Genomic DNA, 18,416 nt, shown 5'->3' on the forward strand with positions numbered 1-18,416 from the left:
AGTTAGGCTACTCAGGGGTCAGGGACCCACTTGAGCAGGCAGTCTGTCCCTTCTCAGATCTCAACCTCTGTGTTGGGAGATCCACTGGTCTCTTCAAAGCTGTCAGACAGAGTCGTTTGCATCTGCAGAGGTTTCTGTTGCTTTTGTTGTTGTTTACTGTGCCCTGTCCCCAGAGGTGGAGTCTACAGAGACAGGCAGGTTTCCTTGAGCTGCTGTGAGCTCCACCCAGTTCGAGCTTCCCAGCAGCTTTGTTTACCTACTTAAGCCTCAGCAATGGTGGGCGCCCCTCACTCAGCCTTGCTGCTGCCTTGCCGCGAGATCGCAGACTGCTGTGCTAGCAATGAGGGAGGCTCCGTGGGCGTGGGACCCTCCTGGCCAGGTGTGGGGTATAGTCTCCTGGTGTACCCGTTTGCTAAGATCCTTGGTAGAGTGCAGTATTGGGGTGGGAGTTACCCGATTTTCCAGGTGTTGTGTGTCTCAGTTCCCCTGGCTAGGAAAATGGATTCCCTTTCCCCTTGCACTTCCCAGGTGAGGCGATGCCTCGCCCTGCTTCAGCTCTCGCTGGTCGGGCTGCAGCAGCTGACCAGCACTGATTGTCAGGCACTCCCTAGTGAGATGAACCCAGTACCTCAGTTGAAAATGCAGAAATCACTGGTCTTCTGTGTCGCTTGCGCTGGGAGTTGGAGACTGGAGCTGTTCCTATTTGGCCATCTTGCTCCTTTTTTTTTTTTTTTGAGACAGAGTCTTGCTCTGTCTGTCACCCAGGCTGGAGTACAGTGGCGTGCTCTTGGCTCACTGTAACCTCTGCCTCCCCGGTTCAAGCAATTCTCCTGGCTCAGCCTCCTGAGTATCTGGGATTATAGGCACGCATCACTACACATGGCTAATTTTTTGTATTTTTAGTAAAGATGGGATTTTACTATGTTAACCAGGATGGTCTGTATCTCCTGACCTCATGATCTGCCTGCCTCGGCCTCCAAAAGTGCTGGGATCACAGTAGTGAGCCACCAGGCCCGGTCTAGACTCTTGCTTTTTATCAGATAGTTGACTGAGTTTTACTACTTGAAAATTGACCTAGATGCTGATTAAGAATCACATATTAAAAATACACATGGAGACACATCATAATTCCAGTTCACAATGTTTCTTTCACTTAGTTCTGATATTCATCATTTACTGGACATCAAGCAATTCCTTCTGTTTCAAGATAGTTATTTTCTTTTACTAATTCCAGGAAAGCTGGATTAAATAGTTTCATCTTAAAGTCATGTATAATGTGGTTCATTTTAAAAATTATTGTTTTTTTGGTGTGGCTGACTATATTAATAGAAAATACTCTAAATTGTTTGCCCAATGTTAATGGTTATTTCTGGCTTTAGGCGACTTTTTTTCACTCTCTTTTTCCTGTTCTTTATTTCCTGAAGTTTTCATACCAAGCAAATATCGTTATTACAAAACACTAAGTTATTTTTGAAGATATTGTGTCTCTTCATGCTCCTAGTATTGTTGTATAACAGCATATAGCATACTATCACGGGCATTGTCACATCTTTTTACATTTTAATATTAGCTCTTGATGGGTAAAAATAGTTTACTGTCTTAATTTATATTTCCCTAACTATTTGCTAGTTTGAACATTTTCATTATTTGTATTAAGCATTGCTCTCTGGTAAATAAACACTCCTTCAGTGTTTCTGCATTTGTCATGTCAGCATCTGTAGCATGCAGGCAATTTTAGAGACTCAATGTCTTCCCAGTAATCACTTTTTTTAAACTGAAATTTTTATTAAGATAATTTTAAATTCACATGCAGTTGGAATAAATGATACAGAGAAATTCTGTCCTTGTACATTTTGCCCTGTTTCCCCCAATAGTAACATTTTGTAAAACCGTAGTATAATATTATAACCAGGATATTAGCATTGATATATTCAGAAATCTTAAGCCAGATTTCCTCAGTTTCAATTGACCAATTTGTGTGTGTGTGTGTATGTGTGCATATAAAGTTTTATACAGTTTTATTATCTGTGTAATTGGCATATTCACCAGCTCAAGCCAGATACTAAACAATTCCAGTACCACAGGGAGCCCTCATATTGCCCTGTTATCACCACATCACCTGCCTCCTGCTGTCCCTTTCAAAAACCTCTGCAACCACTGATCTGGCCTTCATTTCTAAAATTTATCTTTTCAAATACGTTATATAAATAGAATCCTACAGTATGTAAGCCACACATTTTATGAAGTTGAAGAAAACTTGAATGTCGTGTGCTAGCACTGCTTTCTTCTTTTTCTTCCTCTCATACCCAAGAGCAGTTACCCGGCATCCCTTGCCTTCAGTTTTCTATCCTGAAGCTTTTGGCTTCTCGAAACTCCCTGCTTTTCAAAGAATTTCGTTCTCACATCAAGTAATTCTATAGATTTTGAAGAGTACTAGGAGCATGGAACGACCGTGGCCAATATTGACAGGGAAATGAAATAAAACCTTAAGTTGTAAGAGTGAGAAAATCCCTAGAGCCATGGGTAAAGTGACTATTTCAAGACTGTCATAATTTCTCTCCATAGTGTGTGCCACAGCGATGCTGTAGCTGAAGTTCAGAATTCTACCAGGGGCTTTCATGATCAACACAACATGGCAAAGTTGTCAGAAACTTGAGGGAAAAGATTCTTTTTGCTTCACTATCTTTTTTTTTTTTTTCTTGGACAGTCTCACTCTGTTCCCAGACTGGAGTGCTGTGGTGCGGTCTCAGCTCACTGCAGCCTCAACTTCCCAGGCTCAAGTGATCCTCCCACCACAGTTTCCTCAGTAGCTGGGACAACAGATGTGCACCACCACATCTGGTTTATTTTTGTACTTCGTAGAGGCGGTTTTGCCATGTTGCCCAGGCTGTTCTTGAACTTCTAGGCTCAAGCAATTTGCCTGCCTCAGCTTTCCAAAGTGCTGGGATTATAGGTGTGAGCCACTTCACAGGTCTTTCTTCACTATCTTTCACTAATTTCACTAAAATAATTTCATTAAAAGAAATTATGTTTTCAAGGGTTTTGTATATATATTTTTTTAAATAGGGTGAGATATTTATGGTTGGTTATAAGTTTGTTTAGACTCTTGCTTTTTTTTTTTTTTTTTTGAGACCTAGTCTTGCTTTGTTGCCCAGGCTGGAGTGCAGTGGAGTGATCTCAGCTCACTGCAACCTCCACCTCCTGGGTTCTAAGTGATTCTCCTGGCTCAGCCTCCTAAGTAGCTGGGACTACTTAGAGCCCTTATCCCAGTTTTCCTATTTTGCTGCTCATGTCCAGATGCCTGTTATCCCTTGAGCTCTATGAAATAACCCAAGGAAATGGCTGGATACCCATGTTTTTTAGGGCTCTAGATAGTTTACTTCAGTGTGATTGTCATATGTTGATAAATCAAGTTATTTTACCTTGCTAGAGCCAGAATTTTCAAAATGTAATAAAGCCTAAATAAGTCTTAGGAAATATTTGCAAAATATAATTCAAATATATCTTTATAGGAGAAAAATAAATGGATGACTTTTAAACAACTAGAGTAAATATTAAGATTACGGTGCTGTTATTGTAGTGGGTAGCACTGGATTACATAAAATTGAGCTGTAAATGAAATACAACATTAAAAATGTTTGCTTCTAATTTGAGTCCTAATTTGTCAGGGAAGTGAAAACAAATCCCAGTTAGTTCTGATTCTCTCACTCCTCCATTTTCACCTGAGTTGCATCTATATTCCAGGTTTTATCTAGTGCCATAGATGTGTTAGTACACGTATTTAGAAGAGGAGGAGAATTAAGCATTGATGAGACTCAGTTAAGACCTTACAACATGATCACAATTAAAAATATTTTTTTCCCTTGGGATGCCGAGGCAGGTGGATTGCTTGAGCTCAGGAGTTTGAGACTAGCCTGGGCAACATGGTGAAACCCTCTCACTACAAAAAATAAAAATAAAAATAGCTGGGCATGGTGGCATGCATCTGTAGTCTTAGCTACTCAGGAGGCTGAGGTGGGAGGATCACTTGAGCCTAGGAGGTTGAGGCCACAGTGAGCCATGAGTGTGTCATTGCAAGACCCTGTCTCAAAAAAGAAAATACTTTTCTCCTTCTCTTGCAGGTTGCCAAGACTGATTTTAAGTCAAAGAATAAAGTCAGCAAAGCCTCTCTTGGAAGGCTTTCTCACATGACCCCTTCTCCACCTTCACCCTCTCAGAACAGTAGGGGTAAGGAGGCCTTCTTACTGAGCAGCATTCAAAGACCTTATGCTTGGGCCAAGACTGTCCCCATTTCCTGCTGCATCAAGCACAGGACATTTACACCAGTAACTCCTGGAAAGAGACTAGGATGCAGCAAAGTTAGTTCTCAGATGGAAATTCACAATGATAAATGCCTAAATTAAGAAAGAAAGATGTCAAATAAAAAACCTAACTGTATATCTCAATGAACTAGAAAAAGAAAACAATCCCAAAGTCAGCAGAAGGAAGGAAATAATAAAGATTAAAACAGAAATGAATGAAACAGAGACTGGAAAAACAATAGAAAAGATCAATAAAACTGAGGTGGTTTTTTGAAAAGATAAACAAAATTGAGAAGCCTTTAGCTAGACCAACTTAAGAAGAAAAAGAAGAGGTAAATAAAATTATAAATAAAAGAGGAAATATTACAACTGATATCACAGAAATATAAAGGATCATAAGAGACTACTGTGAACAATTATATGGCAAAAAGTGGATAATATAGACATGATTGACAAATTTCTATAAGCACAAAACCTACCTACCAACAGTGAATCATGAAGAAATAAAGAGAAAATCTGAACAGACCAATAATGAGTAAGGAGATTGAATCAGAAATCAAAAAACTCCCAAAAAAGAAATGTGTAGGACTGATGGCTTCACTGGTGAGTTCTACCAACATTTAGGAAGAATTAGCATGACTTACCTTCAAACTCTTTCAAAAAATTGAAGAGGAGGAAACACTTTCAAACTAATTTGATGAGATCATTGTTACCCTGATCCCAAAGCTAGACAGACACTATAAGAAAACAAAATTATGGCTGATATACTTCATGAACAGAGATGCAAAAATTCTCAACAAAACACTAGGAAAACAAATTCAACAGCACATTAAAAGAACCATAGACATGATTAAACAGGACTTATTTCTAGGATACAAGAATGATTCAACATACACAATCTATAAATGTGATTAGCCACTGTATTAGCTTGTTCTTGCATTGCTATAAAGAAGTACCTGAGACAACAATTTATAAAGAAAAGAGGTTTAATTGGTTCATGGTTCTGCAGTCTGTATAGGAAGCATGGTAGTGTCATCCACTCAGCTTTTGGGAAGGCCTCAGGAAGCTTACAATCATGGGGGAAGGTGAAGGGAGAGCAGGCACATTACATGGTCAGAGCAGGAGGAAGAAAGAGAAAGAGAGGAGGTGCTACCACTTTTAACCAGATTTCACATGAATTTACTCACTATCACAAGCTCAGCACCAAAAAGATGGTGCTAAACCGTTCATGAGCAATCCACCCCCATGATCAAATCACCTGCCACCAGGCCCCACCTCCAACACTGGGGATTACAATTTGACATGAGATTTGGGTGAGGACACAGATCCAAATCATATCAACCACATTAACAGAATGAAGGATAAAAATCATATGATCATCTCAATAGATACAGCAAAGCATTTGGCAAACTTCAACATCCTTTCATGATAGAACCTTTCAACAAATTATGTATAGGAGAAATGTACCTCAACATAATAAAAGCTACATATGACAAACATACAGCTAACATCAGACTCAATGGTGAAAAGCTGAAGGCCTTATCTCTAAGATGATGAATAAGACAAGAATGCCCACTATAATCACTTGTATTTAATATAGTACCAGATGTCCTAGCCAGAGAACTTAGGCAAGGGCAATAAATGACATCCAAGATAGAAAGAAAGAAAGTTAAATTGCTTCTATTAACAGATGATTTGATCTTATATATAGAAAACCCTGAAGTCTCCAAAACTGTTAGAACCAATAAATTTAGTAAAGGTACAAAATCAACATTAAAAATCAGTAATGTTCTTGTACACTAACAAGGAAGTATCTAAAAAATAAATCAAGAATACAACCCTATTTACAATAGCCTCAAAACCCTAAAGTTCTTAGGAATAAATTTAACCAAGGAGGGGAAAGACTGGTACATTGAAAACTGAAGGAGGTGATTAAGTCCTGAGGGCTCTGTCCTCTGAATGAGATTAATGACCTTAAAGAAGAGGCTTGCCGGGCGCGGTGGCTCACGCCTGTAATCCCAGCACTTTGGGAGGCCGAGGCGGGCGGATCACAAGGTCAGGAGATCGAGACCACGGTGAAACCCCGTCTCTACTAAAAATACAAAAAATTAGCCGGGCGCGGTTGTGGGCGCCTGTAGTCCCAGCTACTCGGGAGGCTGAGGCAGGAGAATGGCGTGAACCCGGGAGGCGGAGCTTGCAGTGAGCCGAGATCGCGCCACTGCACTCCAGCCTGGGAGACAGAGCGAGACTCCGTCTCAAAAAAAAAAAAAAAAAAAAAAAAAAGAAGAGGCTTGTGGTAACCCTTTTCTCCTTCCCTCACGTGGGAACACAATGAGAAAACGCCATCTTTGAAGTGGAGAGCAAGCCCTCACTGGACACTGAACCTTCTGGTGTCTTGATCTTAGATGTCTCAGCCTTTAGAACTGCGAAAAGTAAATTTTTGTGGCTTATAAATTACTTAGTCTAAAATATTTTGTTATAGCAGAATGAATGAACTAAGTACTCAAAGCAAGGTATAGATTTCTGTTGCAATCTCTATTAAAATTCAACTGACATTGTTCACAGAAATAGAAAAAAAATTCTAACATTTTTATTGAATCACTAAAGGCTCTGAATAGCCAAATTAATCTTGAGCAAGAAGAACAAAGCTGGAGGTATCATACAACTTGATTTCAAAATATTTTTAAAACTATAGTAATGAAAGCAGCATGGTACTGGCATTAAAAACAGACATATTGAACATAATAGAGAGCCCAGAAATAAATCCATGCCCTTATGGTTGCTACAGTTTAAGTGTGTCCCCTCCACAATTTACACTGAAATTTAATTTCTATTGTAGTGGTATTAAGAGGTGGTATAGTTACTTCCTTTTGAGAAGTGATTAAGTCATGAGGGCTCCAGCCTCCTGAATGGATTAGTGCTTTATAAAAGGGCTGGAGGAAACTAGGCCTTGATTTGCTTCTTCTATGTAAGAAAACAGCAATCTTCACTTTGCCCTTCTTCCTTCTGACACTTGAGGACACAGCAAGAGGGCCTTACTAGACACCAAATGCTGGTGCCTTGATCTTGGACTTCCCAGCCTCCAGAACTATAAGAAATAAATTTCTGATTTTTAAAATAAATTGCTCAGTCTCAGATATTTAGTTTTAGTAGCACACATGGACTAAGACAATAGTCACTTGGTCTTTGACAAAGGGGCAAAGAACACACAATGGAAAAAAGGTAGTCTCTTTAATAAATAGTGTTGGGAAAACTGGATATCCACTTGCAAAGTAATGAAATTGAACCCCTATCTTATACCATACACAAAAATTAACTCAAAATAGATTAAAACCTTACAAGTAAGACCTGAAATTCTAAAACTACTAGAAGAAAACAGAAAAATAACACCTTTCTTGACATATTTCTGGGTAATGGTTTTTTAAATATGATCTCCAAAGCACAGGCAATAAATGCAAAAATAAATAGGATTGGATCAAGCTAAAAAACTTCTACACACAAGGGAAACAGTCAACCCAATGAAGTGATAATCTATGGAATGGGAGAGTATATTTGCAAATGACACATCTGACAAAGCATTAATATATAAATATGTAAGAAATGCAAACAAGTCAATAGCAAGAAAACAAATAACCCTATTGACAAATGAGCACAGCCAGGTGTGGTGGCTCACACTCGTAATTCCAACACTTTGGGAGGACAAGGCGGGTGGATTGTTTTAGGTCAGGAGTTTGAGACCAGCCTGGCTAACATAGTGAAACCTTGTCTCTACTTAAAAAAAAAAAAAAAAAAAAAAAAGCTGGATGTGGTGGTGTGCCCATAGCCCAGCTTCCCAGGTGGCTGAGGCAGGAGAATCACTTGAACCTGTGAGGAGGGTGTTGCAGTGAGTGGAGATCATGCTACCACACTCCAGCCTGGTCAATAGAGTGACTCTGTCTCAAAAAATAATAATAATAAAAAGAAAAATAAATTAAAAATGGGTATGAGACCTGAATAGACATTTCTCAAGAGAAAACATACAAATGACCGCCAGGAAGATGAAAAAATGCTCAATATCACTGATAATTAGGGAAATACAAATCAAAACCACAATGAGATACCACCTCACACCTGTTAGATGGCTATGATGAAAAAGATAAAGATAAACAATTACTAGCATAGATGTGGAGAACAGGGAACCCTTACACACTATTGGTGGAAATGTAAATTATTGCAACCAGTATGGAGATTCCTCAAAAAATTAAAAATAGAACTACCATAAGATCTAGCAAATCAACCTCTGGGTATATATCCAAAGGAAATGAACTTAATATGTCAAAGATATATTTGCACTCCATGTATATTGCAGCACCATTCACAACAGCCAAGATATGGAATCAACCTAAGTGTCCATCAATGAGTGAATGGATAAAGAAAATGTGGAACACACCTCAGCCTGGAACACCGTTCAACCTTACAAAAGAAGGGAATCCTGTCATGTGCAATAACATGGATAAATCTGAAGGAAATTCTGTTAAATGAGTAAGCCAGGCACAGAAAGACAAATACCACATGATCCCACTTATGCGGAATTTAAACCCATAGAAGCAGAGAGTAGAATGGTGGTTTCCAGGGGCTGGGTGAGATTAGGGAGGATGGAGCAGTATTGGTCCAAAGGTATAAACTTTCAGTTACATGGGATGAATAAGTTGTGGAAATCTTTGCACAGCATGGCTACTATAGTTAAACACAATTTATTGTATACTTGAATATACCTAAGGGAGTAGATCTTAAAGTTTTAATTTTTTCCAGCTTTATTGTGGTATAACTGACAAATAAAGATTGAATATATTTACTGTGTACAGAGTGATGCTTTGAGATATATATATATATATATATATATACACACACACACACACATTGTGAAATAATTAACACAAACCAGCTAATTAACCTATTACCTCACGGTTACTCTTTTTTTTTTTTTTTTTTTGGTAGGTGGTGAGAATATTTAAGACCTACTGTCTTACAAATTTCAAGTACGTGATACAGTATTATGAACTATAGTTACCACGCTGTACATTAGATCCTCAGAACTTATTCATCTTCTAAGTGGAAGTTTGTACCCTTTGACCCAATTTCTCCCTCCACAGCCCCTGGCAACCAGCGTTCTAATTCTGATAGTAGACTTCAATGTTCTGACAACATACACACAGAAAATAACTATGTGAGGTGATGTATGTGTTAATTAGCTTGATTGTGGGAATCTTTTCACAATGTATACATACATGAAGACACCACATTGTACACTGAAAATATATACCTCAATAAAGAAAAAAGTAACAAGAAATGAAAAAAATAATAAAACAACGAAAAAAACCCTCAAAGACCTCATGCTGTTGGAAAGAGACAAGGAACTAGGCAGGCCTTTGTGTGCAAGCCCAGGATCTGCTCTTTTCCCTGTTAGTTTTCACCCCTTCCTTCCTTTACATCCTTCCTTTCCCCAATGCGTTGGACTCAAATAACTATTAGGAGGAAAGAAGTGAAAACAAACTAACATGTGTAGCGCATGTACTATATACCAGACGTTAGACTTTGTTCTCCCTTGTTTATGTTCTCCAACCCATCATCAAATCCTGTCCCTTTAACCTTCACAGTGTCTCCAGAATCCAGACACCGCTCCCTATCTTCCTGCTACCACCCTGGAACAAGCCACTAGCACCTCCCTCTCAGATTACTGCCTTGGCCTTCTAAGTAGACCCTGCTTCTGGTCTTGCCTTTAGTTTCATCATAGCATGAGAGCCAGTGATCCCTTCACAAAGTCATATCATATCCTGCTCAGAACTTCCAGAGCTCCAGTCTTTTGCAGAGTAAAACCCAGAGCCCTTACATTAGCCTTCAAGGCCCTACAAGATCTGCAACCCACTTATTTATCTGACCTCATCCCCCACCTCTCCATTCCTGTCCCGCTCTGATCTAGCCACCCTGGTATCTTTATTGTTGTGTCAAAATGTGAACACGTTCCTGACACAGAGCCTTTGTATCTGAGGTTCCAGCTGCCAGAAAGACTGCCCCATCAAATATATGCATGAACAGATAGAGGTTCTTGCCAATCACCTTCTATAAAAAATGGAATGCTCTCCTGCACTTAACCATCAGGCAACCATTTATTTATTTGTTTATTGTCTGTCTCCTTGACCCCTATCTCACCTCCATTGTATTTTCTAAGAGGGCAGGGATGTTTTGTACACTGCTGTGGCCCCAGCTCCTGGAAAAGTTGGCATAAAGTCGGTCTGAATACATGTTTATGGAATGAATGAGTGAATTGACACAACAATTGGTGGAGTTAAATACTTTCTCCTATTTCTACAAATGAGGTCAGTGCTGCTCAGAATGAAAAAGTAATTTATGAATACTCAGACAGCTTCTAACAGGTGGAAACAGAAACAGACCCCAGGAAGGTTTTCTAGTCAAGATAGAAAGAAACCAGGAGAATAGTTATAAAGTGGTCTTGCAGATAAATAATTTATTATTAAACTATCTTTCCTAACATTGAGATTAGTTCAAAGAGGTTACTTAGAAATAGGCAGTGTCTTATCTCAGGGTAATTGCTAACTGTTTCTGGAAACATTCTCCAAGACAGACCAGAAATAATGTTTAACCAGATATCTGGGCACCCTGTGGCCCAAATTGATATATAAAATTAATCACCACATCACTCTAGGTTACAGAAAGACAGGTAGAAAAGAAGGGAATAGTAGGTGTTTTGTCTTTTCTTGTCTTGTCTTGTCTTTTCCTTCCTTCCTTCCTTCCTTCCTTCCTTCCTTCCTTCCTTCCTTCCTTCCTTCCTTCCTTCCTTCCTTCCTTCCTTCCTTCCTTCCTCTCTCCGTTCACTTCCCTTCCCTTCCCTTTTTCCTTTCCTTTTTCCTTTTCTTTTTCTCAATCCCCTCCCCTCCTTTCCCCACCTATTTCTTAGTTTTCTTTCCTCTCCTCACCATTATGCCTAATTCCATTCTGCCACCTTGGGTTTAACCTGCTAGGCCCTGACTTCCTTGAAAGACTTTCTCTTTGAAACTTATCTTACCACTTGTGATTAGAGCTTCACTTTTAACTCTGTTTCCCCTTGTCTAAATCATTCTTCTCTCACCCCCCTACTCTATCCTCTTGGAGGTTCCTTCTCCAACTGAACACATGATAAGTTATACATCTGTAAATGAAATAGAATGGGAAGAGAATTTAGGTCTGGGTGAAACTTGAACAGGAGGCAAGGGAGGAGTAATGGGGTTGATCTGTCTTGCTAATTCTTTCTCTCTGCTTTGTTCACTCCATCTACTCTGAGGCATAAACGTCAACCCCTGGAATTTACACAGGGTAAACTAGATGCCCGCACAGAGTAAATGAAGGCAGTAGAAAAATGTTGAATGATGATGGGAAAGATCATGTACCCATGGTGCAACATTTTGAGTGATTGTAATTTTAACGTTTTAACTAATATTGATTTTCATTTATTTATTTTTAAATTATTTTAAATTTTTATTTATAGAGACAGGGCCTTTCTCTGTCACCCAGGCTAGAGTGTAATGAAGCAACCATAGCTCACTGTAACCTCGAACACCCGGGCTCAAGCGATCCTCCACTTCAGCCTCCCAAGTAGCAGGGAGTATAGGTCGGTGCCACCATGCCTAGCCAATTTTGTACATTTTTTGGTAGATGGGGTCTTGCTATATTGCTCAGGGTGGTCTTGAACTCCTAAGCCCAAGTGACCCTTTTGTCTTGGCCTCTCAAAATGCTGGGATTACAGGCATGAGCAGTGTGCCCAGACAGTTTTAATTAAGTTAAATTTAGTTAAAATAAATTTTATTTTTCTGTTTTCTGGTTCTTTCTCAGATTATGTATTTTTAAAACAGAAAAGAAATGCTTATGCTATAATGCTAAGCAAAAATAAAAATTTAGCATTAAGTCTAGCTACAAATATATAAAAATTACAGCAGAAAAATAAAAACGAAAGGAAACATACCAGTTTGTTAAGGGTGATTGTGTTTGAATGGTGGTTCTAAGACTTATGTGCATATTGGGGAATGTTGTTGCTAGTGTTGTATTGTCCAGTTTTGTTCCAATGTGCATGTTTTATTTTTATAATAGAAAATATAAAGCATACTTCACTAAAATGATGTCTTTTCTCTCCATTTTTATTAATGTCTTGGGTCCCCAAAAAGCCAATATAAATTATAAAGAGGGCTTATAAGCATCATTCCTTGCTTCTTAGTTACTTTCATTTGAAAAAGATGTACATTTAATTAAAATGCTATATGAAATATAATTTTACTAGTCTTTCTCTTCCATAAAACAGCACCATGTAGCACTATAAAAATAATATTAGACAAGAGTTAGGCAATTTAAATCTCAGTTCTGTATCTATCCCCAGTGACCTTAAACAAAACAGCTTCCTCCCCACTTCAGTTTCCCAGTATATGATCCTGAGTAGGTTGGGCCAGCTGGTGCCTTCTAGTTCTTCCTGCCTCTAAAATACCCTTGCAGTACGCTCTGTACTTCTGGGGCATTGTAACTAATTTCCCTACTATCTCTCCTGCCTCTCTTCTCTCTAAGAGGACATAATGACAATGGTCTAAGATATCGCAGCCTCGGGGATTTTAGCAAAATGTGAGAAATATTTTTTAATTTTTATTTTTCATGAGTACATATTAAGTGTATATATATAGGGAATACATAAAATATTTTGACACAGGAATGCAATACATAATAATCGCATCAGGGTAAATGGGGTATCCATCACCTCAAGAATTTATCCTTTGTGTTACAATACCCTTACACCTTTTATTTCAAATGTACAATTAATTTGTTATTGACTACAATTACCCAGTTGTGCTATCAAACACTATATTCATTCTATTTTTTTTACCTGTTAAAAAATTTTTAAATAAGCAAGATTACACATGCGGTGAGTTTTGTGACAGATCTAAACCTGTGATACAACTATATTTTTGCCCATGCATTTAGCACCATTGCCCTAGTGCTGCTTTTCCAACTTTGAGAACCAAAGATATCATAAAGTTCAGCAATATATCTCTAAAGAAATCATTTCCTAGCCCATCTACAAAATGATTGGCCATGAATGGAAATAGTAGTAGTATACATTTACTGTTACTTCCAGGGTACATTTGATGGAATTCTACAGGAAGAGTCTTGGTGCTGGGGGATGTTCTAAGAGCATAATGCAAGCAGATAGTGACTCTTCTAACCTAACATGGTTGAAAGAAAACCCTGGTACACTCCTGATGAGGCCCTTTGGCCTTTTGAGGCTTTTTCTTATGAAAGTTTATTCTATTAGGTTGGTGCAAAAGTAATTGAGGTTTTTGCAACTAAAAATAATATAGCAATAAATTAATAGAGTAATTAAATTCATATGAATTGGGTCATTCTTGTTATACTCAACCAAATCAGAGTCGAGAGGCCAGGGGTAAAAAGTACTTGGGGGCACACAGCATCTGCTCCAATAGTTAAATTATCCATAAGCCCAGCTGCTGAAATGGCCTGCTGTACCCTGTAAGACCAGTTCTAACTAGTAGCTGCTTACATGGCCTGCTGTGATTCTAAACTAGTTTTACCTACTGCTGTCACGCACCAATCAGAACTTGCCAGCTCCCAAGAGCTTCTCGAGTGCCAGTGAGCTTTCTTTCAAAACAACAAGTAACATTTCTCCTTCTGGTAAAACCCTCAACCTTTCCTTTGTTCTTCAGACATACTGAAGACCACCTGGTCTGTGTGCATGCCCTAATTTGCAATTCTTGCTTCCCAAATAAAATGTTAAATTTGAAGACTGTTTCAATATTTTCTTTTGATTTTGACACTCTATTTGCCTTGTCTGTCTAGTCAGTTTGACTACTGCTACTAGACATGGATGTATACCTATTAAAAGCACAGAAATACAAACCACGGAGCAGAAGGAAGACTGGAATTTCGGGACTATGTAGCTGGTTTGCATATCTGTAAGAAAAGAGTTTGTTGCTGCTGAGATAGTCCAGGGAATAAAAGAGCATGGCAAATTATAATATTATTGATGACGCTGATAATAGTGGCTCTTAGCACTTCCTGTGTTCTAAGCATTGCTCTAAAAATGTGGAAGGTTTTGTGTTATTTAATCCTCATGATGGATGGCCTTATGAGTAAGGTGTCATTGTTATCTCTATTTGTCTGAGGAGAAGACATAGGGAGGATAAATAACTTGATCGAGGTCATATGAGAGGTAAATGGAAAAACTGGGGTTTGAACTCAGACGAGTATGACTCTAGAACATGGGCTCTTAGCCACACGACTATTCCCTTTCTGCTAGTCAGTATTTGGCAATTGGTGTGGAATTTACACATGAGTCAGGAGCCACCTAGGCATTCTGGATTTTGTCTGTTGCTCACTTTCTGTTCCCGATACCTGAGGCTTCAGCCTGCTGCCTCCATACCTTTCTGCCACATGAGATTAGGGTTAGGGTCAGGAAGAATATATTGCTACCTATATACCACCCTCTCCTCACACTGCCCCACCCTAATCTGGCCTCTTTCTATCCACATCCAATCCCTTCAAGTGAAAGCATACAACTAGAAACTAAAATAGGAATTTTAACAGACACACTGGTGTATGTTTATTCTTCTTACTCTGTGTTATTTTTTGCTCATTCTAGATTATATTTGCATTTTTAGTTGTTAATTTAATTATCAGATATTTGAAATATAAAGAGAATTTAGAAAATAAAGCATATTTCTACCTTCTATTTTTAACAAATAGGGGTTTGAACTCAGACGAGAATGACTCTAGAACATGTGCTCTTAGTCACATGACTATTCCCTTTATATTTCCCCCTACTTGCTCAGATTGTTTTCTTTGGTGAAGAAGTAAATGTTACAGAGGTTGCCAGTGCCTATCCCCATCCTGCCTCCAGCATCTTGATATTTGTTAAGGAAGATACTTCAGGAATATTGGCGTTTGCCTTGCCAAAAAAGGCATTACTTAGGCACTGTATGAGACCTTAGGGATCATATACTCCAACTTCTTTTGACAACTAAGTGCTGGAGATTCTAGGAAGTAGGAAGTAGGCTTCTGGGAATATAGCAGCATTGGTCACCTAACAATGTTGGTTTTCCTATTACTGATTGACCTGCTGCTATGTCAGGAGTGTTTGCATGAGTGTTGGGCCGAGGGTACCATTCCCATTTGGATCTTTAGAGTTTGTCATATCTCTTGGCCCTGTTTACTCATTTTCCTTCCCACTGCAGCTGGGTTAATTCAAGCCCTCGTTAACTCCAGATGATAGTAGTAGCTGCTCTGCAGGCCTTCCTGCCCCTCAGCTTAACACAGCTTTTACACATCACATACATCACACATCTGGGTGTCATCAAGTCTCTTTTGAGCTCCCTGGTGTACCCACCTCCATGTGAACTTCCGTAAGGGGTATACAAAAGGGGAAGAGATTCTGGTGCCTAATGTAATAATAGTAATAATAATAATAATAATAATAAAGATCTCTAACATTTATTGGTGGCTTACCATCTGACGGGAATTGTTCTGTAAACTTACATGAATTAATTCATTAAATTCTCATAGCGTCTGTATGGCACAGGTACTATAATTATCCCTATTTTAGAGATGAAGACATTTAGGGTCTAAAACAGTGACTTGCTCAAGTTTTCCCAGCTAGTATGTGGCAGAGCTAAAATTTGGATGTGGGCCATCTGACTTCAAAGCCTGTGTTATTCACCACCATTGTGGTCCTGCCTTTCAGTGAAGCTGTTGATGACAATGAATGGGAGAGCAAGCCCATTTAGGGGATCCAATTTTTGTTAGTTCTTAATGCATAGTACACTCTGTCAGATTCGTCAGTAGTCAGTGTTTAACATCTTTTGAATGAGTTCTCTTGGGAATCATTTTGAAATTGAATTATCTGTGACACTGACATATTTCTCCACAGGAAAAATGTCATTGGTACTACTCTTTAGTAGTTAAATTTCAAGAAAAATCCATAGTTTGTTTAAGCCATGATTCAACTGACTACCCCCATTTGCAATGAGATAACAAGAAAAAGAGGAATGCCATCACATTATCAGCAAAATGAGAAGGCTAAATGTTATTATATTTTAATCTGACATGATTGTGCTTGAAGGAGAGAAGAATAAGGAAGTAGACAGAAATGCTGGAGAAGATTTTAGATTTATGAACATTTTCAAGGGCTTTGAAGACAGATATTTATTTGATCTAATTTCACTTCAAAGTTAAAAGATTTCCTTTTATTTGACACAATTGTACATGTAATAGTTTTTTATACTTCTAGAGTTCCAAAACAACAAGAACTTTTAGTTGTTGTCATTTATAAATGTAACCAGGAGAGGCTGGGTACGGTGGCTCACGCTTGTAATTCCAGCACTTTAAGAGGCTGAGGCGTGGATTGCTTGAGCCCAGGAGTTTGAGACCAGTCTGGGTAACATGGAGAAACCCGTTGCTACAAAAAAATGCAAAAATTAACCTGGTATGGTGATGTGTGCCTGTAGTCTCAGCTACCTGGGAGACTAAGGTGGGAGGATCACCTGAGTCCAGGAAGTCGAGGCTGCAGTGAGTCATGATTGCACTACTGCACTCCAGCCTGGGTGACAGAGTAAGACCCTGTCTCAAAATAAAATAAAATAATAAATAAATAAATAATATAACCAAGAGAAGATGAGAGATTTTGCTGGAGTAATTAGAGAAGAGGTAGAAAGAAAAGGAGAAGGGGGAAGGGAATTATAGAGGATACAGACACTTGTTTTGTAAACAGATCTTTCAAGCTGTAATTAGCTTAAAAAATAGGCAAGGTAGAGTAGGTGGCGAGTGTATATGCCTTCCAAGTAGAAAAATGATTGTGAGGAAAAGATTTTCAGTGACACATTTCCTTCTGCCAGTTGATAGTAGCACCATTGACTAAACCAACATGGTGGATGGAAGGAGGAAAAAAGTGTGCAACCAGCTGGAAGAAACTGATATTCCCAGAGAGGCATTTGTAATTTTACAAGTACTTTGCATTTCTCTGATGTAAAGTATATTCTTTCAGGTTGGAAATGGATTAGGCATACTTTTGAGAAAATGACATTAAAATTCTTTCACGGAATACAAAAGAGAATGTGTTAGATAATTATCATTATTTTTTTCATTAGTAGAAATTTCCCCTCTCTTTTCTTTATTTTTCATGCCTTTGCTGAGGTGCCTCTGCAGGGCCTCTTCTTTTAAGTCTAGATATTCCTGAGCTCTTATTATGAGGGATGTAAGGAGAATTGCAAGAGCGGTTTCAAATAATCTGCTGTTTATTGTGGCTGGGGAAAGCTTGCCCAGTTATTTAGGCTCTGCTCTGTTCCTATTCCACCTTCCTTATCTTTTGTTTCTTTGTTTCATGACACAGTTAGTCACTGGGGTGGAAATACATCTTTTAGTTACCGTAACAGAAAACTTTCCTCCTTATTATCCATGGAGCTGGAGTTAAAACTCAACCTTGGCTGCAGAGAAGAGGAAGTCCTGGATTTGACATTGCTAAGGGAGTTAGAAATATTGCTATTTTCAAAACATGTCACCAGGTCGTTAATTAAACACTAAAACAAGTAACTTGAATCAGTTCAAGAAAACACTTTCCCCCACAGCTCTCATTTTGGCCCATATAAAATACACTTGATTTAAATCTTATTGAAAACTTCTAAGGCTTCCAATCATCAGCACTACAGATACTAACATAATTTTTTCCAGTTTGTGAAAGGAGGAAAATGGACCTAAAAATATTTGATTATTTCCACTTTCATTGTCTCGCTAATGATAGCAGCATAATTATTGATTTAAGATACCTACTGATTTGAAGTGCTTGTGGTGTAAAACTTTGTAAGTTCTGGTTATGTGATTCGCTTTGAGGTTAGTCCTGGAAGCACTTTATTCTTAGGAGATGCTGGGATGGGCTACTAAATAGGGACATCCATTTTGCAGAGAGTATAAAATCTGACTTGCCTAAAATTCTTGGAGGAGTGATAAATACCATGGCATCTTATTTATTTTTTACTTTCTACTTAGAACTGCAACTCTGAAATATTCCAATGAAATTGTTCAATTGCATCATGC

At 38.5% G+C, this 18,416-nt stretch overlaps 1 long non-coding RNA gene across 3 annotated transcripts in view; it reads right to left on the reverse strand.

The window, feature by feature from the left end:
* LOC102145075 (uncharacterized) overlaps positions 1–18,416 on the reverse strand; it is a 117,851-nt gene that overhangs the window by 60,059 nt on the left and 39,376 nt on the right. Inside the window, exons 4-5 of one of the 3 annotated variants that reach the window (XR_012414543.1) lie at positions 14,233–14,285; positions 12,456–12,642 (exon numbers count right to left, since the gene is read on the reverse strand). The exons of the other annotated variants lie outside the window; for them this stretch is intronic. This is a non-coding gene — a long non-coding RNA (uncharacterized lncRNA). Of the gene's footprint in view, positions 1–12,455; positions 12,643–14,232; positions 14,286–18,416 lie in introns of those variants that run through there. 3 annotated transcript variants of the gene reach the window in all.

The sequence above is a fragment of the Macaca fascicularis genome, chromosome 6 (genome assembly GCF_037993035.2).
Source record: "Macaca fascicularis isolate 582-1 chromosome 6, T2T-MFA8v1.1".
In the NCBI taxonomy this organism is placed as follows: domain Eukaryota; kingdom Metazoa; phylum Chordata; class Mammalia; order Primates; family Cercopithecidae; genus Macaca; species Macaca fascicularis.